The 24,676-nt window shown below is 42.5% G+C and overlaps 1 pseudogene; it reads right to left on the minus strand.

The window, feature by feature from the left end:
* The window catches only part of LOC119270553, a 179,594-nt pseudogene that overhangs the window by 81,216 nt on the left and 73,702 nt on the right, over window positions 1–24,676 (minus strand).

Genomic DNA, 24,676 nt, shown 5'->3' on the forward strand with positions numbered 1-24,676 from the left:
TCCTGGCGCACCCCTTGTGGCCGGCCAGCCTCCCCCCCTTTGGTCCTTTATATACTGAGGTAGAGGCACCCAAGAACACACAAGTTGATCCACGTGATCTATTCCTTAGCCGTGTGTGGTGCCCCAGCCACCATATTCCTCGATAATACTGTAGCAGAGTTTAGGTGAAGACCTCCTGCTGTAGTGCATCAAGATCGTCACCACGCCGTCGTGCTGACGGAACTCTTCCCCGACACTTTGCTGGATCGGAGTCCGGGGATCGTCATCGAGCTGAACGTGTGCTCGAACTCGGAGGTGCCGTAGTTTCGGTACTTGATCGGTTGGATCGTGAAGACGTACGACTACTTCCTCTACATTGGTCAATGCTTCCGCAGTCGGTCTGCGTGGGTACGTAGACAACACTCTCCCCTCTCGTTGCTACGCATCACATGATCTTGCGTGTGTGTAGGAATTTTTTTGAAATTACTACGAAACCCAACAATCTAGTCAAAGGGAGGATGAAGCACGAGATTATTTAAGCCACGGATACTACACAAACTTGAAATCAAGCTTGTTGTTCAAGGGGAAATGATATGACGAGGAAGATTGACGTAAGCTTAGCTCATCGTCAAAAATTTTGCTCCGGGAAGAAGGACCACATAGCATAGTTAAAATATGGCACGATAATGATATTGCCCATCAAGCTAGGAATGACTTGAAGGATTATTATACTCGTAAGCATCGAAAATTACTTAAGAGTTATTGAATCAGAGTGTGGAATCGATTCACCTATCAGTGTTCTCGGTTGACAAACAACCCAGAACCCATGAAGTGAGTAAGATGTAGTGCAATGCATGATATCCTCGAGATACTAGAGGGTAATACTCGAAGATAGGGCATAATAGAGTTTGGACATGTGTATTCATCTACAGAAGACCAGTACTTTAACGTTCGAGAAATGAGATCAAAGAAGAACAATATGGTCGGAACCACGTTTGCAATAGACCAAATCCCAAATATAAGAACTTATACCAAGGGGACAATTAATTTTAGGAGAAGCTTCCATGATAAGATCTACATCGTTTGCATGGGCATGAACATAAAGTTCAAGGTCGACTCCCACTTCTCCAATACATAACATTTCATTTACTTCTCACTTTGAAAATGGCATTGGTGTTGAAGGTTTTAATTGGTGAAATATCAGATGAGTATGTGATGACCCACAAGTGTAGGGGATCTATCGTAGCTTTTCGATAAGTAAGAGTGTTGAACCCAATGACGAGCAGAAGAAAATGATAAGCAGTTTTTAGTAAGGTATTCTCGGCAAGCACTGAAATTATCGGTAACAGATAGTTTTGTGATAAGGTAATTTGTAACGAGTAGCAAGTAATAAAAGTAAATAAGGTGCAGCAAGGTGGCCCAATCCTTTTTGTAGCAAGGACAAGCCTGGACAAACTCTTATATGAAGGAAAGCTCTCCCGAGGACACATTATCGTCAAGCTAGTTTTCATCATGTTCATATGATTCGCGTTCGGTACTTTGATAATTTTATATGTGGGTGGACCGGCGCTTGGGTCTATCCTTACTTGGACAAGCATCCCACTTATGATTAACCCCCATTGCTAGCATCCGCAACTGCAATAGAAGTATTAAGGTAAACCTAACCATAGCATGAAACATATGGATCCAAATCAGCCCCTTACGAAGCAACGCATAAACTAGGGTTTAAGCTTCGGTCACTCTAGCAACCCATCATCTACTTATTACTTCCCAATGCCTCCCTCTAGGCCCAAACAATGGTGAAGTGTCATGTAGTCGAGACACCACTAGAAGGATGACAACATACACATCTCATCAAAATATCGAACGAATACCAAATTCACATGACTACATATAGCAATACTTCTCCCATGTCCTCAGGAACGAACATAACTACATATAGCAAGAATTCACGTGAAGTTTTAGGACTTTTTGAGCTGTGCAGAATAGGTCTCTAATATTTACTCCTTTTCCAGCCCCGAATCCCAGCTGCCGGCATTCTCCCTCTTCATGTAAACCTTGTAAAATAAGAGAGAATAGGCATAACTATTGTGACATAATGTGTAATAACAGCCCATAATGCAATAAGTATCGATATAAAAGCATGATGCAAAATGGACGTATCAACTCCCCCAAGCTTAGACCTCGCTTGTCCTCAAGCGAAAGCCGAAATCGAAAAATATGTCCACATGTTTGGAGATAGAGGTGTGGATAAAAATAAACTACGGACATGAGGGCATCATGATCATTCTTAGAACATCAATATATATATATATATATTGTCATATGATCTCTTATGCTAAAGTAATAATTCAATCACAATTTCAAGTATGAATCATAAACTTCATTGAGAACCAACAAACTCTAATCTCAGTCATTGAGGCAATTGCAATTTATCATAACATAGGAAAGATTCAATATAAGAGCCTTTCAGCAAGTCCACATACTCAACTATCATTTAGTCTTTCACAATTGCTGACACTCACGCGATATTTATGGTTATGAAGTTTTAATCGGACACAGAGAAAGATAGGGGCTTATAGTTTTGCCTCCCAACGTTTTACCTCAAGGGTAATGTCAACAATAATAGTTCATGAAAACTCACATCCTATTTGGTATATATATCTAGATCTTTCCAACACATTGTGCTTTCCAAAGGATAAAACAAAAAAGGGACAGGTGAATATCACTATGACTCTTTGCATGAAGTATAAGACAAGAATAAAAGATAGGCCCTTCGCAGAGGGAAACAGAGGTTGTCATGCGCTTTTATGGTTGGATGCACAAAATCTTAATGCAAAAGAACGTCACTTTATATTGCCACTTGTGATATGGACCTTTATTATGCAGTCCGTCGCTTTTATTTCTTCCATATCACAAGATCATATAAAGCTTATTTTCTCCACACTAATAAGTCATACATATTTAGAGAGCAATTTTTATTGCTTGCATCAATGACAACTTACTTGAAGGATCTTACTCAATCCATAGGTAGATATGGTGGATTCTCATGGAAAAATTGGGTTTAGGGATATTTGGAAGCATAAGTGGTATCTCTACTTGGTGCAAATAAATTGGCTAGCATGAGAGGGCAAGGCAAGCTCAATATGTTGGATAATCCATGACAATATAATTTATCTTAGATGTAAGAGAACATAACCCATTACGTTGTCTTCTTTGTCCAACGTCAACTCTTTAGCATGTCATATTTTAATGAGTGCTCACAATCATAAAAGATGTCCAAGATAGTATATTTATATTGTTGGGATCTACGGTAGGGTGCGTCGACTGCAAATTAAATTTTCCTACGCGCAGAACAACCAAGAACATGCTACGGGAGATGGATCACAGTTTGTTACCACTAGACGCGCAGTGCCGTGCAGCGGAAGAAGAGTTGGGGCAGCGCGTCCGTGTGGAACGTCTCCTCCTTGTTCGGTCTCCCTCGTACAACCGGTGGTCGGTTCCCACGTACAGGTTCGCCGGAGCGGCGCAAGTGCATCGCCTCTAACGGTATCCGTGCGTGCAGGAGGAACGTCGTGCGGTGGACTGCTAGGTCCGATCACACAACCGGCGGTGAGTGGAGGTGTCTATTCGCAACACATGCAAACCCTAGTGCCAGTGCCGAAGCAATCAACTACGTGAGTGTGCAGCACCTCCACTACATATAGGCGTCCGTCGCGGTCTCAACACTTGGGCCTCGCACGGACCCTAAAGCCCATAAGTCTACTCGGACACAATCCAAATATAGTTCGGATCACATCCGACCAGTTTCCTCGGATCTGACCTCGTAGGTTCCTTCCCTTAAGCGCGCGACCCCTTAGGTTCAAGTCGGCTTGGTCGCAGTTCGGATCACCTCCGAACTGCACGGTTGGTAGCGGCCTCTAGCAAGGCATGCCGAACACCAAGCAGACTATGAAGCTGGTTAGCGAACATGTACATCACACTTGCATTCCTTTTGCCACACGATATATGTTGTCGAGCTCAAGGCGAGTCTGTCATCCTTGTGCTAGCCCAACCTCTTTCTCGTTCCAGTGATGTCGACCACAAACCGGATTATCTCATAATCCTTGTCGCATGGCCATGCTTATCCTAGTCGGATCACATGAGGGGGCCAGAGTATATCTCTCCTGATCGGAGGGGCAAATCCCATCTTGCTCGACCACGTCTCGCAGCATGGTTCTGGACAAACCTGAAACCTACCTTTATAACTACCCAGTTACGGAGTAGCGTTTGGTCGGCCCAAAGCAAGTCTGTCACCATCCCGAGTACATGTGTCATCTCAGGTCTTAGGACATAGAACATATGTTGTACTAGAGACTCACAGATGACATATCGCTGCGTCTCATAGTTGGGTTTGTCCGACTCAGACCTTATCTCGACTTGGATCCGACTACGTCGAATCCGACCAGATCCATCCAAGTCCATATTATCCGGTTAGCATCCAATGCTCCATGGCTAGTGAGACCAAGCCATCGACCGTGTCATATGCTAGTCTAGTTGGCTACGCTTCCACACAACCCTTTCGACTAGGCACCTTTTAGGACAGTCATCATACAATGCATAGTCCCACAAACAAGTCACGTACTTGCTGATACACATCATTGATAATGTCCAAGGACTATATTTATTCACAAACACATAGAAAATATCATCATACATGATTGCCTCTAGGGCATATCTCCAACATATATGTGAACCTCTCTTCCTTTATTACTTCCTATTAATTGCAACGGTGACCAAAACTATGTTTGTCAACTCTCAACAACTTTTATTCATCATACTCTTTATATGTGAGCTCATTACTCTTCATAAGATCCATATGATCTCTTTATTTCTTTTTATTTCTTCTCTTTTATTTTATTCCCTCAAGATCATAGCAAAATAATCAAGCCCTTGACTCAACACTAATCTTTATTATATAGCTCACGGACTCGATTACAATGGAAGATCATAAAGCAAAGCTCACAACTAGATCATACTAAAACTTTATTCTACTAGATCAAGATATTATCAAAAGGATCGAACTAAGAAAAGGTAGAGATAAAAGTGATGGTGATACGATACCGGGACACTCCCCCAAGCTTGGCAGTTGCCAAGGGGAGTGCCCATACCCGATGCTCGGTTCTTCTTTGTTGGTTAATAAGGTGTTGGTGTTGATGGGTAGTCGCACATCGAGCGTAAGAGATCCTCCAATTTGTGGATAATTCCCTTGAGTGTGATCATATGCTCCTTCAACAAAATATTTTCACTTGTGAGATACTTGTTTTGAATACGAGCTAATTCAATCATCTTGAAAGCCTCAATCTCCGTTGGGGTAAAGAGATTGTGGTGAGGTGGAAGGATGTCTTCTTCTACTACTGCCGGAACTTGATCCCCATGGCCTTCTTGATCCCATCATCCTTGTTGATCTCTCTGGGTTCTTCTCTCTTCAGCTCTATGTTCATTATCCAAGCATAGTTGCCCTCATAGTTGGAGGAGGAGGTAGACGACATGATGCTTGGCCTTGACAACCCTGGCAGAAAACAGCTTGAAACAAGAACATGAGATTCTTGCGTGATGCGGTGGTCAAAACCTTCGGGAGGTTATATAATGAATTTTTACCGACCAAAAGAAGTATCGTGCAAGAAAATGGAGTCCGAAGAGCACACGAGGTGCCCACGAGGCAGGGGTGCGTGCCCTCCACCCTCGTGGAAGCCCCGTGTCCTTTCCATTCTGCTTCTTATTTTTCCTAATTTTTATATATTCCAAAACGGAGAAATATTACCATTAGAACTGTTCTGGAGTCGGTTTACTTACCGTACCATGTACCTATTCCTTTTCGGAGTCTGAAACGTTCTGGAAAGTGCCCCTTATGTATTCCTCTGGGGTTATGGTTTCAATAATATTAGTTTCAACATTTATCGGATTACCTGATATATAATGTTTGATTCTTTGACCGTTCACCACCTTCGAATTTGTGCCTTCGAAGTTGTTGATTTTTATGGCACCGGAACGATAGACCTCCTCGATAACGTAAGGATCTTCCCATTTAGAGAGAAGTTTGCCTGCAAAAAATCTTAAACGAGAGTTGTATAACAATAGATAATCACCTAGATTGAACTCATGTTTTTGTATCCGTTTATCATGCCATCTTTTAACTTTCTCTTCAAACAGCTTGGCATTTTCATAAGCTTGGGTTCTCCATTCATCAAGTGAGCTAATGTCAAAAAGCCTCTTCTCACCGGCAAGTTAGAAGTCATAGTTGAGCTCTTTAATATCCCAATATGCCTTATGTTCTAATTCAAGAGGTAAGTGACATGCTTTACCATAAACCATTTTATACGGAGACATACCCATAGGATATTTGTATGCAGTTCTATAAGCCCATAATGCATCATCAAGTTTCTTGGACCAATTCTTTCTAGATCTATTAACAGTCTTTTGCAAAATTAATTTAAGCTCTCTATTGCTAAGTTCTACTTGACCACTAGACTATGGATGATGTGGAGATGCAATTCTATGATTAACATCATACTTAGCAAGCATTTTACGAAAGGCACCATGAATAAAATGTGAACCACCATCTGTCATTAAATATCTAGGGACTCCAAACCTCGGAAAATAAACTTCTTTAAGCATCTTAATAGAGGTGTTATGATCAGCACTACTAGTTGGAATAGATTCTACCCACTTAGTAACGTAATCAACAGCAACTAAAATATGTGTACACCCATTAGAGGAAGGAAACAGTCCCATATAATCGAAGCCTCAAACATCAAATGGTTCAATAACAAGTGAATAATTCATAGGCATTTCTTGACGTCTACTAATATTACCAATTCTTTGACATTCATCGCAAGAAAAAACAAACTTACGAGCATCCTTGAAGAGAGTAGGCCAATAAAAACCTGATTGCAATACCTTGTGTGCAGTTCTATCTCCAGCATGGTGTCCTCCATAAGCTTCGGAGTGACATTTGCATAAGATATGTTCCTGTTCATGATCAGGTACACAACATATAATAACACCATCTACTCCTTCTTTATAAAGATGTGGGTCATCCCAGAAGTAATGTCTTAAATCATAGAAGAACTTTTTCTTTTGCTGGTATGTGAAACTAGGTGATATAAATTTAGCAACAATATAATTAGCATAATCAGCATACCATGGAGCAGTACGAGAAGCATTTATGATCGCTAATTGTTCATCAGGAAAGCTATCATCAATAGGTAGTGGGTCATCAAGAACACTCTCTAACCTAGACAAGTTATCTGCAACGGGGTTCTCAGCTCCCTTTCTATCAATAATATGCAAATCAAATTCTTGTAGCAGGAGAACCCATCTAATAAGCCTAGGTTTAGCATCTTTCTTTTCCATAAGATATTTAATAGCAGCATGATCACTATGAATAGTTACTTTAGAATAAATAATATAAGGTCTGAACTTATCACAAGCAAATACAACTGCTAAGAATTCTTTTTCAGTAGTAGCATAATTTCTTTGGGCGTTGTCTAGAGTTTTACTAGCATATTGGATAACATTTAATTTCTTATCAACTCGTTGTGCTAGAACAACACCTACAGCATAATCACTAGCATCGCACATAATTTCAAAGGGTAAATTCCAATCAGGTGGCTGAACAATAGGTGCAGAAATCAAGGCTTTCTTAAGTATTTCAAATGCTTCTACACAATCATCATCAAAGACAAATGGAATATATTTTGTAATAGGTTAGTCAGAGGACGAGAAATTTTTGAGAAGTCCTTAATGAACCTCCTATAAAAACCGGCATGACCAAGGAAACTTCTTATACCTTTGATGTCGTTGGGACATGGCATCTTTTCAATAGCATCAACTTTAGCTTTGTCAACTTCAATACCTCTTTCCGAAATTTTATGCCCCAAGGCAATACCTTCATTAACCATAAAGTGGCACTTCTCCCAATTCAAGACAAGGTTAGTTTCCTCACATCTCTGCAAAACTCGATCAAGATTGCTCAAGCAATCATCAAAAGAGGATCCATAAACAGATAAATCATCCATGAAAATTTCACAGATCTTTTCACAAAAGTCAGAAAATATAGCCATCATGCATCTTTGAGAGGTAGCAGGTGCATTACATAAACCAAAAGGCATACGTCTATAAGCAAAGGTACCGAAAGGGTCAGTAAAAGTAGTCTTTTCTTGATCATCAGCTGACACAGTTATCTGAGAGAAACCAGAATAACCATCTAGAAAGCAAAAGTGTGTATGTTTAGATAATCTTTCGAGCATTTGATCAATGAAAGGCAAAGGGTAATGATCATTTTTAGTAGCTTTATTTAATTTACGGAAATCAATTACCATCCTATAACCTGTAATAATTCTTTGCGGAATCAATTCATCTTTATCATTAGGAACAACAGTAATACCTCCTTTCTTAGGGACACAATGGACATGGCTTACGCACTGACTATTAGCAATGGGATAAATTATACCTTCCTCAAGGGGCTTTAATATTTCCTTTCTTACCACTTCTTTCATCTTAGGATTTAGCCGTCGTTGGTAATCAATAACTGGTTTGGCATCTTTCTCCAAATTTATTTTGTGTTGACATAGAGTAGGACTAATGCCCTTAAGATCATCAAGAGTATATCCAACAGCATCACGGTGCTTCTTCAGAGTTTTCAATAATCTCTCTTCTTCATGATCTAAAAGGTTAGCACTAATAATAACAGGATATATCTTCTTTTCATCAAGATAAGCATATTTAAGAGTAGCAGGCAATGGTTTAAGCTCAAACACGGGATCACCCTTGGGTGGAGGAGGATCCCCTAGGATTTCAACAAGCAAGTTGTGTTTCAGAATAGGTCCCTGTTTAAAGAATACTTCATCTATTTCCCTTCTTTCATTCATGAACATATCATTTTCATGGTCTAGCAAATATTTTTCTAAAGGATCAGTAGGAGGCACAACAATAGAAGCAAGACCAATAATTTCATCTTTACTAGGAAATTCTTTATCATGGGGTTGTCTCTGAAATTTAGCAAAATTAAACTCATGAGACATGTCCCCTAAACCAACAGAAACAATATTCTTATTGCAGTCTATCCTAGCATTAACAGTATTCAAGAAGGGTCTACCAAATATAATGGGACAAAAGTCATCTTGTGGGGAACCGAGAACAAGAAAATCAGGAGGATATTTAACTTTCCCACACAAGACTTCAACATCTCTAACAATCCCAATCGGTGAAATAGTATCTCTATTGTCAAGTTTAGTGGTAACATTCATATCTTCGATCTCAGCAGGTGCAATATCATGCATAATTTCTTGGTATAAGGAATCGGGTATTGCACTTGCACTTGCACTAGCACCCATATCACATAAGCCATGATAACAATGATCTCCTATTTTAATAGAAATAACAGGCATGCCTACAACAGGTCTATGTTTATTTTTAGCATCAGGTCTAGCAATTCTAGCAGCTTCATTCTAGAAGTAAATAACATGCCCATCAATATTATCGGCCAAGAGATCTTTAACCATAGCAATACTAGGTTCAACTTTAATTTGCTCAGGGGGTTTAGGTGTCTTAATATTACTTTTGTTAACCGCAGTTGAAGCTTTAGCATGATTCTTTATTCTAACAAGGAAAGGTGGTTTCTTAATATAAGCAGCAGGAACTGTCGGGGAACGTAGCAATAATTCAAAATTTTCCTACGCGTCACCAAGATCAATCTATGGAGTCATCTGGCAACGAGGGAGGAGTGGATCTACATACCCTCGTAGATCGCGCGCGGAAGCGTTCAAGAGAACGGGGTTGATGGAGTCGTACTCGTCGTGATCCAAATCACCGATGATCCTAGCACCGAACGGACGGCACCACCACGTTCAACACATGTATGGAGCAGCAACGTCTCCTCCTTCTTGATCCAGCAAGGGGGGAGGAGAGGTTGATGGAGATCCAGCAGCACGACGGCGTGGTGGTGGAAGTAGCGGGATTCCAACAGGGCTTCGCCAAGCGCTGCGGGAGGAGGGAGATGTGTCATGGGAGGGAGAGGGAGGCGCCAGGGCTTAGGTATGGTTGCCCTCCCTTCCCCCTGCTATATATAGGGCCAAGGGAGAGGGGGGGGCGCAGCCTTGGCCCTTCCTCCAAGGAAGGGTGCGGCCAGGGAGGAGTCCCTCCTCCCCAAAGCACCTCGGAGGTGCCTTCCCCCTTTAGGACTCTTCCTTTCCTCTTCTCTTGGCGCATGGGCCTCTTGGGCTGGTGCCCTTGGCCCATGTAGGCCAAGGCGCACCCCCTACAGCCCATGTGGCCCCCGGGGGCAGGTGGCCCCACCCGGTGGACCCCCGGGACCCTTCTGGTGGTCCCGGTACAATACCGGTGACCCCGAAACTTGTCCCGATGGCCGAAATAGCACTTCCTATATATAATTCTTTACCTCCGGACCATTCCGGAACTCCTCGTGACGTCCGGGATCTCATCCGGGACTCCGAACAACTTTCGGGTTACCGCATACTAATATCTCTATAACCCTAGTGTCACCGAACCTTAAGTGTGTAGACCCTACGGGTTCGGGAGACATGCAGACATGACCGAGATGACTCTCCGGTCAATAACCAACAGCGGGATCTGGATACCCATGTTGGCTCCCACATGTTCCACGATGATCTCATTGGATGAACCACGATGTCAAGGACTTAATCAATCCCGTATACAATTCCCTTTGTCTAGCGGTACGATACTTGCCCGAGATTCGATCATCGGTATCCCGATACCTTGTTCAATCTCATTACCGGAAAGTCTCTTTACTCGTTCCGTAACACATCATCCCGTAATAAACTCCTTGATCACATTGTGCACATTATGATGATGTCCTACCGAGTGGGCCCAGAGGTACCTCTCCGTTTACACGGAGTGACAAATCCCAGTCTCGATTCGTGCCAACCCAACAGACACTTTTGGAGATACCTGTAGTGTACCTTTATAGCCACCCAGTTACGTTGTGACGTTTGGCACACCCAAAGCACTCCTACGGTATCCGGGAGTTGCACAATCTCATGGTCTAACGAAATGATACTTGACATTAGAAAAGCTTTAGCATACGAACTACATGATCTTGTGCTAGGCTTAGGATTGGGTCTTGTCCATCACATCATTCTCCTAATGATGTGATCCCGTAATCAATGACATCCAATTTCCATGGTTAGGAAACCGTAACCATCTATTGATCAATGAGCTAGTCAACTAGAGGCTTACTAGGGACATGGTGTTGTCTATGTATCCACACATGTATCTGAGTTTCCTATCAATACAATTCTAGCATGGATAATAAATGATTATCATGAACAAGGAAATATAATAATAACTAATTTATTATTGCCTCTAGGGCATATTTCCAACAGTCTCCCACTTGCACTAGAGTCAATAATCCAGTTCACATCGATATGTGATTAACACTCAAGGTCACATCCCCATGTGACTAACACCCAAAGAGTCTACCAGAGTCAATAATCTAGTTCACATTACCATGTGATTAACACTCGATGAGTTCTGGGTTTGATCATGTTATGCTTCTGAGAGATGTTATAGTCAACGGGTCTGAATCTTTCAGATCTGTATGTACTTCGCAAATCTCTATGTCATCTTGTAGATGCAGCTACTACGCTATATTTGGAGCCATTTCAAATAACTGTTCTACTTGGAGCTATTCTAAATTGTTGCTCCGTTATACGTATCCGGTATCTCTACTCAGAGCTATCCGGATAGGTGTTAAGCTTGCATCGACGTAACTCTTTACGTCGAACTCTTTTACCACCTCCATAATCGAGAAAATTCCTTAGTCCACTAGTTACTAAGGATAACTTTGACCGCTGTCTTGTGATCCATTCTTGGATCACTCTTGTACCCCTTGACTGACTCATGGCAAGGCACATTTCAGGTGCGGTACACAGCAAAGCATACTGTAGGGCCTATGTCTTAAGCATAGGGGACGACATTCGTCCTTTCTCTTTCTTCTGTCGTGGTCAAGCTTTAAGTCTTAACTTCATACCTTACAACTCAGGCAAGTACTCCTTCTTTGACTGATCCATCTTGAACCCCTTCAAGATCATGTCAAGGTATGTGCTCATTTGAATGTACCATTAAGCGTTTTGATCTATCCTTATAGATCTTGATGCTCAATGTTCAAGTAGCTTAATCCAGGCTTTCCATTGAAAAACACTTTCCAAATAACCCTATATGCTTTCCAGAAATTCTACTTCATGTCTGATCAACAATATGTCAACAACATATATTCATCAGAAATTCTATAGTGCTCCCACTCACTTCTTTGGAAATACAAGTTTCTCATAAAATTTGTATAAACCCAAAACTTTGATCATCTCATCAAAGCATACATTCCAACTCCGAGATGCCCACTCCAGTCCTCAGAAGGATTGCTGGAGCTTTGCATACTTATTAGCATCTTTCAGGATTGACAAAACCTTCCGGTTTGTATCACATACAACCTTTCCTCAAAAACGTCGAGGAAACAATGTTTCGACATCCTATCTACAATATTTCATAAATAATGCAGTAATCACTAATATAATTCCAACAGACTCTTAGCATCGCTATGAGTGAGAAAGTCTCATCGCAGTCAACTCCTTGAACTTGTCGGAAAACATCTTAACGACAAGTCGAGCTTTCTTAATGGTAATACTTACCATCATTGTCCGTCTTCCTTTTAAATCCATCTGTACTCAATAGTCTTAGGACCATCGAGCCGTTCTGCCAAAGTCTACACTTTGTTTTCATACATGGATCCTCTCTCAGATTTTATGGCCTCGAGCCATTTATCGGAATCCGGGCCCACCATCGCTTCTCCATAGCTCGTAGGTTCATTGTTGTCTAGCAACATGACTTCCAAGACAGGATTACGTACCACTCTGAAGTAGTACGCATCCTTGTCATCCTACGAGGTTTGGTAGTGACTTGATCTGAAGTTTCATGATCACTATCATAAGCTTCCACTTCAATTGGTGTAGGTGCCACAGGAACAACTTCCTGTGCCCTGCCACACACTAGTTGAAGAGACAGTTCAATAACCTCATCAAGTCTCGACCATCCTCCCACTCAATTCTTTCGAGAGAAACTTTTCCTCGAGAAAGGACCCGATTCTAGTAACAATCCCTTATTGCTTTCGGATCTGAGACAGGAGGTATACCCAACTGTTTTGGGTGTCCTATAAAGATGCATTTATCCGCTTTGGGTTCGAGCTTATCAGCCTGAAACTTTTTCACATAAGCGTCGCAACCCCAAACTTTTAAGAAATGACAGCTTAGGTTTCTCTAAACCATAGTTCGTACGGTGTCATCTCATCGGAATTACGTGGTGCCCTATTTAAAGTGAATGTGGTTGTCTCTAATGCCTAACCCATAAACTATCGTGGTAATTCGATAAGAGACATCATGGTATGCATCATATCCAATAGGGTGCAGTTATGATGTTCGGACACACCATCACACTATGGTGTTCCAGGCTGTATTAGTTGTGAAACAATTTCCACAATGTCTTAATTCTGTGCCAAACTCATAATTCAGATATTCATCTCTATGATCACATCATAGACATTTTATCCTCTTGTCACGATGATCTTCAACTTCACTCTGAAATTACTTGAACCTTTCAATAATTCAGACTTGTGTTTCATCAAGTAAATACACTCAGCATCTATTCAAATCATCTGTGAAGTAAGAACATAACGATATCCACAGCATGCCTCAGCACTCATTGGACTGCACACATCAAATGTATTACTTCCAACAAGTTGCCCTCTTGTTCCATCTTACTGAAAACGAGGTCTTTCAGTCATCTTGCCCATGTGGTATGATTTGCATGTCTCAAGTGATTCAAAATCAAGTGAGTCCAAACGATCCATCTTCATGGAGTTTCTTCATGCATATATGCCAATAGACATGGTTCACATGTCTCAATATTTTTCAAAAACGAGTGAGTCCAACGATCCATCAACATGGAGCTTCTTCATGCGTTTTATACCAATATGACTCAAGTGGCAGTGCCACAAGTATGTGGTACTATCATTACTATCTTATATCTTTTGGCATGAACATGTGTATCACTACGATCGAGATTCAATAAACCATTCATTTCAGGTGTAAGACCATTGAAGGTATTATTCAAATAAACAGAGTAACCATTATTCTCTTTAAATGAATAACCGTATTGCGATAGACATAATCCAATCATGTCTATGCTCAACGCAAACACCAATCTCGATGGTAGAGGGAGCGTGCGATGCTTGATCATATCAACATTGGAAACACTTCCAACACATATCCTCATCTCACCTTTAGCTAGTCTCCGTTTATACCGTAGCTTTTATTTCGAGTTACTAACACTTAGCAACCGAACCGGTATCTAATACCCTGGTGCTACCAGGAGTACTAGTAAAGTACACATCAACACAATGTATATCCAATATACTTCTATCGACCTTGCCAGCCTTCTCATCTACCAAGTATCTAGGGTAATTCTGCTCCAGTGGCTTTTCCCTTTATTACAGAAGCACTTAGTCTCGGGTTTGGGTTCAACCTTGGGTTTCTTCACTAGAGCAGCAGCTGATTTGCCGTTTCATGAAGCATCCCTTTTTGCCCTTGCCCTTCTTGAAACTAGTGGTTTCACCAACCATCAACAATTGATGCTCCTTCTTGATCTCTACTTTTGTGGTGTCAAACATCGCGAATATCTCAAGGGTCATCATATATGTCCCTGATACATTATAGTTCATCACGAAGCTCTAGCAGCTTGGTGGTAATGACTTCGGAGAAACATCAATATCTCATCTGGAAGATCAACTCCCACTCGATTCAAATGATTGTTGTACTCAGACAATCTGAGCACAAGCTCAACACTTGAGCTTTTCTCCTTAGTTTGTAGGCTAAGAAAATCGTCGGAGGTCTTATACCTCTTGACGTGGGCATGAGCCTGAAATCCCAATTTCAGTCCTTGGAACATCTCATATGTTCTGCAATGTTTCAAAACCGTCTTTGGTGCCTCAATTCTAAACCGTTTAACTGAACTATCACGTAGTTATCAAAATGTGTATGTCAGATGTTCGCAACATCCACATACAATGTTCGAGGTTCAGCACACTGAGCGGTGCATTAAGGACATAAGCCTTCTATGAAGCAATGAGGACAATCCTCAGTTTACGGACCTAGTCCGCATAATTGCTACTATCAACTTTCAACTAAATTTTCTCTAGGAACATATCTAAACAGTAGAACAGAAACGCGAGCTACGACATAATTTGCGAAGACCTTTTGACTATGTTCAGGATAATTAAGTTCATCTTATGAACTCCCACTCAGATAGACATCCCTCTAGTCATCTAAGTGATTACATGATCCAAGTCAACTAGGCCGTGTCCGATCATCATGTGAGACGGACTAGTCATCATCGGTGAACATCTTCATGTTGATCGTATCTACCATACGACTCATGCTTGACCTTTCGGTCTCTTGTGTTCCGAGGCCATGTCTGTACATGCTAGGCTCGTCAAGTCAACCTAAGTGTTTCGCGTGTGTAAATTTGTCTTACACCCGTTGTATGTGAACGTTAGAATCTATCACACCCGATCATCACGTGGTGCTTCGAAACAACAAACTGTCGCAACGGTGCACAGTTAGGGGGAACACTTTCTTGAAATTTTAATGAGGGATCATCTTATTTACTACTGTCGTTCTAAGCAAATAAGATGTATAAACATGATAAACATCACATGCAATCAAATAGTGACATGATATGGCCAATATCATATTGCTCCTTTTGATCTCCATCTTCGGGGCTCCATGATCATCATCGTCACCGGCATGACACCATGATCTCCATCATCATGATCTCCATCATCGTGTCTTCATGAAGTTGTCTCGCCAACTATTACTTCTACTACTACAGCTAACGGTTAGCAATAAAGTAAAGTAATTACATGATGTTTATGTTGACACGCAGGTCATAAATAAATTAAGACAACTCCTATGGCTCCTGGCGGTTGTCATACTCGTCGACATGCAAGTCGTGATTCCTATTACAAGAACATGATCAATCTCATACATCACATATATCATTCATCACATCCTTTTGGCCATATCACATCACATGGCATACCCTGCAAAAACAAGTTAGACGTCCTCTAATTGTTGTTTGCATGTTTTACGTGGCTGCTATGAGTTTCTAGCAAGAACGTTTCTAACGTATGCAAAACCACAACGTGATATGCCAATTGCTATTTACCCTTCATAAGGACCCTTTTCATCGAATCCGATCCGACTAAAGTGGGAGAGACAGACAGCCGCTAGCCACCTTATGCAACTAGTGCATGTCAGTCGGTGGAACCAGTCTCACGTAAGAGTACGTGTAAGGTCGGTCCGGGCCGCTTCATCCCACAATGCCGCCGAATCAAGATTGGACTAGTAACGGTAAGCATATTGAACAAAATCAACGCCACAACTACTTTGTGTTCTACTCGTGCATAGAAACTACGCATAGACCTAGCTCATGATGCCACTGTCGGGGAACGTAGCAATAATTCAAAATTTTCCTACGTGTCACCAAGATCAATCTATGGAGTCATCTAGCAACGAGGGAGGAGTGGATCTACATACCCTTGTAGATCGCGCGCGGAAGAGTTCAAGAGAACGGGGTTGATGGAGTCGTACTCGTCGTGATCCAAATCACCGATGATCCTAGCGCCGAACGGACGGCACCTCCGCGTTCAACACACGTACGGAGCAGCGACGTCTCCTCCTTCTTGATCCAGCAAGGTGGGAGGAGAGGTTGATGGAGATCCAACAGCACGACGACGTGGTGGTGGAAGTAGCGGGATTCCAACAGGGCTTTGCCAAGCGCTGCGGGAGGAGGGAGATGTGTCATGGGAGGGAGAGGGAGGCGCCAGGGCTTAGGTATGGTTGCCCTCCCTTCCCCCCACTATATATAGGGCCAAGGGAGAGGGGGGGTGCAGCCTTGGCCCTTCCTCCAAGGAAGGGTGCGGCCAGGGAGGAGTCCCTCCTCCCCAAGGCACCTCGGAGGTGCCTTCCCCCTTTAGGACTCTTCCTTTCCTCTTCTCTTGGCGCATGGGCCTCTTGGGACTGGTGCCCTTGGCCCATGTAGTCCAAGGCGCACCCCCTACAGCCCATGTGGCCCCCAGGGGCAGGTGGCCCCACCCGGTGGACCCCCAGGACCCTTCCGGTGGTCCCGGTACAATACCGGTGACCCCGAAACTTGTCCCGATGGCCGAAATAGCACTACCTATATATAATTCTTTACCTCTGGACCATTCCGGAACTCCTCGTGACGTCCGGGATCTCATCCGGGACTCCGAACAACTTTCGTGTTACCGCATACTAATATCTCTATAACCCTAGTGTCACCGAACCTTAAGTGTGTAGACCCTACGGGTTCGGGAGCCATGCAGACATGACCGAGATGACTCTCCGGTCAATAACCAACAGCGGGATCTGGATACCCATGTTGGCTCCCACATGTTCCACGATGATCTCATCGGATGAACCACGATGTCAAGGACTTAATCAATCCCGTATACAATTCCCTTTGTCTAGCGGTACGATACTTGCCCGAGATTCGATCGTCGGTATCCCGATACCTTGTTCAATCTCGTTACCGGCAAGTCTCTTTACTCGTTCCGTAACACATCATCCTGTGATAAACTCCTTGATCACATTGTGCACATTATGATGATGTCCTACCGAGTGGGCCCAGAGATACCTCTCCGTTTACACGGAGTGACAAATCCCAGTCTTGATTCGTGCCAACCCAACAGACACTTTCGGAGATACCTGTAGTGTACCTTTATAGCCACCCAGTTACGTTGTGACGTTTGGCACACCCAATGCACTCCTACGGTATCCGGGAGTTGCACAATCTCATGGTCTAAGGAAATGATACTTGACATTAGAAAAGCTTTAGCATACGAACTACATGATCTTGTGCTAGGCTTAGGATTGGGTCTTGTCCATCAGATCATTCTCCTAATGATGTGATCCCGTTATCAATGACATCCAATGTCCATGGTTAGGAAACCGTAACCATCTATTGATCAACGAGCTAGTCAGCTAGAGGCTTACTAGGGACATGGTGTTGTCTATGTATCCACACATGTATCTGAGTTTCCTATCAATACAATTCTAGCATGGATAATAAACGCTTATCATGAACAAGGAAATATAATAATAACTAATTTGTTATTGCCTCTAGGGCATATTTCCAACAGGAACAACAGGATTATCATAAGTGATAGTCTTTTCTTCATCTTTAATAGGTGCAACTGCTTTTACTTCAATGGTAGGATTATATTTAAACCACTTCTCCTTAGGGAGATCAATATGAGTAGCAAAGGATTCACATAAAGAAGCTACTATCTCAGAGTCAAGTCCATATTTAGTGCTAAATTCACGGAAAGCATCGGTATCCATAAAAGATTTAACACAATCAAACTTAGGTGTTATGCCTGACTCCTTACCTTCGTCGAGGTCCCAATCTTTAGAGTTGCGTTTAATTCTTTCCAATAAATCCCATTTGAATTCAATAGTCTTCATCATAAAAGATCCAGTACAAGAAGTATCGAGCATGGAGCGATTACTGAGAGAAGGCCGAGCATAAATTTTTTGAATAATCATTTCTCTTGAGAGCTCATGATTGGGGCATGAATATAACATTGACTTAAGCCTCCCCCAAGCTTGAGTGATGCTTTCTCCTTCGCAAGGCCAAAAATTATAAATATAATTATGATCACAATGAGCAAGATGCATAGGATAAAACTTCTGATGAAATTCCAATTTCAATCACTTGTAGTCCCATGATCCCATATCAGCACATAGCCTATACCATGTCAATGCCTCTCCCTTCAAAGATAAAGGGAAGACCTTCTTCTTGATAACATCATCGAGCATACCTGCAAGCTTAAATAATCGACAAACTTCATCCACATAGATTAAGTATACATCGGGATGCAATGTTCCATCTCCTGCAACAGGATTAGCTAGCAGTTTCTCTATCATACCCGAAGGAATTTCAAAGTACACATTTTCAGTAGGTTCAGTATGCTGAGGAGCAACTCTTTGATCCACTGGTCGGACTGAAGATACCCCGAACAAGCCCCTCAAAGGATTATGTTCCATAGTAACAAGTGACAGTAAATTTTAGCACACTATATAAATTTTTCCTTACCAAAGGCGCTTCACTCCCCGGCAACGGCGCCAGAAAAGAGTCTTGATGACCCACAAGTGTAGGGGATCTATCATAGCTTTTCGATAAGTAAGAGTGTTGAACCGAACGAGGAGCAGAAGGAAATGATAACCAGTTTTCAGTAAGGTATTCTCTACAAGCACTGAAATTATCGGTAACAGATAGTTTTGTGATAAGGTAATTTGTAACGAGTAGCAAGTAATAAAAGTAAATAAGGTGCAGCAAAGTGGCAAAATCCTTTTTGTAGCAAAGGACAAGCTTGGACAAACTCTTATATGAAGGAAAGCGCTCCTGAGGACACATGGGAATTATCGTCAAGCTAGTTTTCATCATGTTCATATGATTCGCGTTCGGTGCTTCGATAATTTGATATGTGGGTGGAATTGTGCTTGGGTACTGTCCTAACTTGGACAAGAATCCCACTTATGATTAACCCCCATTGCAAGCATCCGCAACTACAACAGAAGTATTAAGGTAAACCTAACCATAGCATGAAACATATGGATCCAAATTAGCCCCTTACGAAGTAACGCATAAACTAGGGTTTAAGCTTCTGTCACTCTAGCAACCCATCATCTACTTGTTACTTCCCAATGCCTCCCTTTAGGCCCAAACAATGGTGAAGTGTCATGTAGTCGACGTTCACATGACACCACTAGAGGGATGACAACATACACATCTCATCAAAATATCGAACGAATACCAAATTCACATGACTACATATAGCAAGACTTCTCCCATGTCCTCGGAAACGAACATAACTACTCACAAAGCATATTCATGTTCATAATCAGAGGTGTATTAATATGCATAATGGATCTGAACATATGATCTTCCACCAAGTAAACCAACTAGCATCAACTACTTGGAGTAATCAACACTACTAGCAACCCACGGGTACCAATCTGAGGTTTGGATACAAAGATTGGATACAAGAGATGAACTAGGGTTTGAGATGATATGGTGCTAGTGAAGATGTTGATGGAGATTGACCCCCACCCGATGAGAGGATCATTGGTGAGGACGATGGTGATGATTTCCCCCTCCCGGAGGGAAGTTTCCCCGGCAAAACAGCTCTGCCGGAGCCCTAGATTGGTTCCGCCAAGGTTCCGCCTCATGGCGATGAAGTTTCTTCCCCAAATCTTGCTTATTATTTTTTCTTGGACGAAAGACCTCATATAGCAGAAGATGGGCATTGGAGGACCACCAGGGAGCCCTTGAGGCAGGGGGTGTGCCCAGGGGGTAGGGCGCGCCCCCCACCCTCGTGGCCAGGGTGTGCCCCCCCTCTAGAACTTCTTTCGCCCAATATTTTTTATATATTCTGGAAATAACTTCTGTGAAGTTTCACGATATTTGGAGCTGGGTAGAATAGGTCTCTAATATTTGCTCCTTTTCTAGCCCAGAATCCCAGCTGCCGGCATTCTCCCTCTTCATGTAAACCTTGTAAAATAAGAGAGAATAGGCATAAGTATTGTGACATAATGTGTAATAACAGCCCATAATGCAATAAATATCGATATAAAAGCATGATGCAAAATGGAAGTATCAGTATGACCCGTGAAACCTTTCGGGTTCACACAAATGGCAAAAGAATAGATTCAACCCATGGGGGCATCTTGGGAACATATGCCACAAACTCCAAGAGTAAATGATACAAGCTCGGAAGGTAGAGCATGGTTGACAAAAACAGAGGATACAAAATGTCAAAGAAATTATGTATCATGGGAATAACTCACAAGAATTTTGAATGTGAAGGATACTATCGGCTAATAACCCAGCAATGGGCCTAGCGGTCCACAATGGAGCTGATGTGATTATTGGTACTGAATGAGAGGAAGAAAGAATGCAAGGGCATCGGATTATAGAACATCTGAATAATTTGATGCTTAGATAACAAAGGAATTATGATTTCCAAAATGAAGGATTAGAAGCAAACGCTTTGATCAAGGATGGATATGTTGAATAGACCTAGAGGTACAATTGATGAAAAATATATTGGTCGAGGACCGGCTCATGTTCAAAATGACGTCTGAGTCGGAGAGATAATTTAAAAGGATCGACTGATGATTGCAAGCATGCGCACACCTATTGAATCAATAGGATCAAAATGGGAATCACAAAGGATTTTAAGGAATATTGCTAGACATATGGAATTAACCATAATGCAAGTAGGCAAGCATTTGAAGAGCAATACGCTACTAAGGATTTTGGAAGATAGAATAGTATTTCAGAGAATTTGGTGAAACACATGAACAAATGGGGATGAGCAGATACTCGGTAAGGGCGAAGAATTATCCGTAGAGGTATTCATGTGACAAGGAACTACAAGGTAGTAGGCACAAAGTATTCTCAGAACAAAAGAGAGAACTTCGGGGTATCTTGTGATAACAAGATCAACGGGGAATGATGGTATGAATGAAAAGTGTAGGTGGTCATCCATAGGGATTTATCAATGAGAGGGAATTGCAAAAGCGATGACACAAAGTCTTGAAGAACATCGTAGAGTATCTTCGAAATCTTCTGGTGCAGTAGGCGATCATCTCTAATAAGGGGCTCTCCGGGTGGATGTGATCACGAGATCCTAATATTAGAGTTAGTAAAACCTTTAAGCCGAGGAGAAGAGAGATCAGAATCTCAGAGTAACACAAGGAATAAAAGATCCTAATACCACCCAATGGAGACGTGGCCTGTAAGACACACAGCCATGTTAGTAAAAGTTTTTCAGTGACTAGACTCAACTTCGGCCAAGGAGTTTAAAAGGGGGATCCTACAGGTAGTCGGCTCTTATACCAACTTGTGACGCCCCCAATTCAATCGTACACTAATCATACACGCAAATGTGTATGATCAAGATCAAGGACTCACGAGAGGATATCACAACACAACTCTAGACACAAATTAAAATAATACAAGCTTTATATTACAAGCCAGGGGCCTCGAGGGCTCGAATACATAAGCTCGAATACACAAGAGTCAGCGGAAGCAATAATATATGAGTACAGACATAAGTTAAACAAGTTCTTCCTTAAGAAGGCTAGCACAAACATCAACGATCCAAAAGGCACGGCCTCCTGCCTGGGAGCCTCCTAACTACTCCAAGTCGTCAGTAGCCGTCACGTAGTAGTAGGCACCCTCGGGGTAGCAGTAGTCATCAGTGGTGTCGTCTGGCTCCTGGGATCCTGCATCTGGTCGCAACAATAGGGTATGGGGGAAAAAGAGGTAGAAAAGCAACCATGAGTACTTGTCCAAAGTACTCGCAAGACTTACATCAGATCTAAACTAAGTATGCATTTGTATCAAAGGAATGGGTTGTGTCTGTGGACTAAACTGTAGAATGCCAGAAGAGAAGGGGAAAGCCTAGCCTATCAAAGACTAGCATCTTCAAGCAGCTCCAAGCATCTTGCAGCATTAGAAGAGATAAGAGTGGCATATTATAATTAGTAAGTATGTTGTAACATTGCCCAGAGATCACTTCCTCGACTCCCTGCGAGGAAACAATCCCGGAGACATCATATCCATTACATGCCTCAGCAACTAGTATCCAGTTCTAGTTGTATTGATCGGGATACAACCCCGAGCGCCCATTACCGTAGGACAGGCTATCGATAGATGTTTTCTTCCCTATAGGGGTGCACCAACTTACCCAACACGCTCGATCAACTCCGGCCGGACACACCATCAGGTCATGACTGGCCTCGGCCGATCAACACATAGCAGTACTACCTAGGCTCAATAGAGAGGCTAGCACACCGGTCTACATCCTAAATGTGAAGGGGTCATGGGCCATCGCCCTTTGCAATCTTGCACATTGGGTACGCGGACGGTGAGCAGACCTAGCCTCCCTTATACAAGGCGAGGTCTTCCAGTCCAACCCGGCGCGCGCCGCTCCATCGTAGACGTCTGTTGAGCTTTCGGCTGATACATACGACGCAGAGTGCCCATACTTATTCCCACGTGGTGGTCACTAAATAAAAGGCCAGAGGCCTACTCGGATCAAATATCCAAATTGTTAGTGTCTTGATAGTGCGGTAACAATCAATGATCCATGATATGTGGTCCCATCGCCCCATCTCACGGACTTGCAGCAAGGGCTAAGAATGCCCGACTGCGCCGCATGGAAAACTTGCGGGTACCCTCCAGGTCAACCCGTCCCTACATCACTCGCGGGTACCCCTCAGGGTCGACCCGCCTTTCCAAGTAACAGTTGTAAAGTCCAAGTATCCGTGTGTCCAAAAACCAAGGGGAAACCCCGAGGAATCACCCTCGGCGGATTCCACTCGATGTAATCATCAAGGTGAACGTAGGAGAAATCACCCTCGAGGTTCACACTTGAGGGGTTGCACGATAGAGTCATATCGTAAGTGGTTAAGGAGGAATCACACTTGATGACCATGACCAAATAGCAACACTACATGGTTAACATCAGAAGTTCGGTCGAGGTACCACCCTCGGCACTCGATAGTAACTCTGGAGAGTCATACAACTAAGGGGGGCGATGTGTGGTGTCGAGGCCTGGACGTCGATCACATTGATCGAGTCATCGAACATAAAGCGGGGCAACTGGGACAAGGTGGGGGTCACTGATGGATCTCTAACCAACCTATACTAAGCAGTTTAGAATAAACAGGTAAGGTATGAAAGCTGGTAATAAAAATAGGCTATGCATAAGAGTAGGACCATACAGAAAGCAGTAGCAGTTCTACTGCAAGCATGAGAGGGAAAGAAATGGGTGATATCGGAATGCTCAAGGGGGGTTTGCTTGCCTGGAAGGTCTGCTGAAAAAGAAGAAGTGTCGTCGACGTAGTCGATCATAGGGGCATCATCAGTCTCGGGGTCTACCGGAGAGAAGAGGGGGAAGAAACAGTAAATATAAGCAAATAGATGTGATACAAAGCATGACATGACGATATGCAGAACTAGGGGTATTCTAACACAGTACTACACGTTGCAGACGGAGAGGGTAAACATCTGAGGATGAATTTCAGGCGTTAGGAAGATTGTGGATAGGTGAAAGAGAGGGGACGGTTCATGTTCGGCATGCTAGGGGCATGTGACAGATGAATGGACCGCCTATTCGAATTTGGTGCATTTTTCTGAGAAACTTTCATGTAGAAAACATTTTCATCCGAGCTACAATTTAATTACTATGACTTTCTAAAGTTTTAAAAGTTTTCTGAAGTTAATTAAATTAACAAAATTCATTATGATGTCAGCATTTCGTGGGGATGACATCAGCAGTCAACAGACTCGCTGACCAGGGTCAAACCTGACCTGTGGGTCCAATAGGACCCACATGTCAGCCTTTGTTAGTCTAACAGTAATTTACTAAACTAACAGGCTAATTAGAGGGGTGGGGCCCCGGTGTCCGTGACTAACTAATTACTAATTAAACAAAAGATTAATTGATGTTTTATTTATTTATAAAACATAT

Source organism: Triticum dicoccoides, chromosome 3A (assembly GCF_002162155.2).
Source record: "Triticum dicoccoides isolate Atlit2015 ecotype Zavitan chromosome 3A, WEW_v2.0, whole genome shotgun sequence".
Lineage (NCBI taxonomy): Eukaryota > Viridiplantae > Streptophyta > Magnoliopsida > Poales > Poaceae > Triticum > Triticum dicoccoides.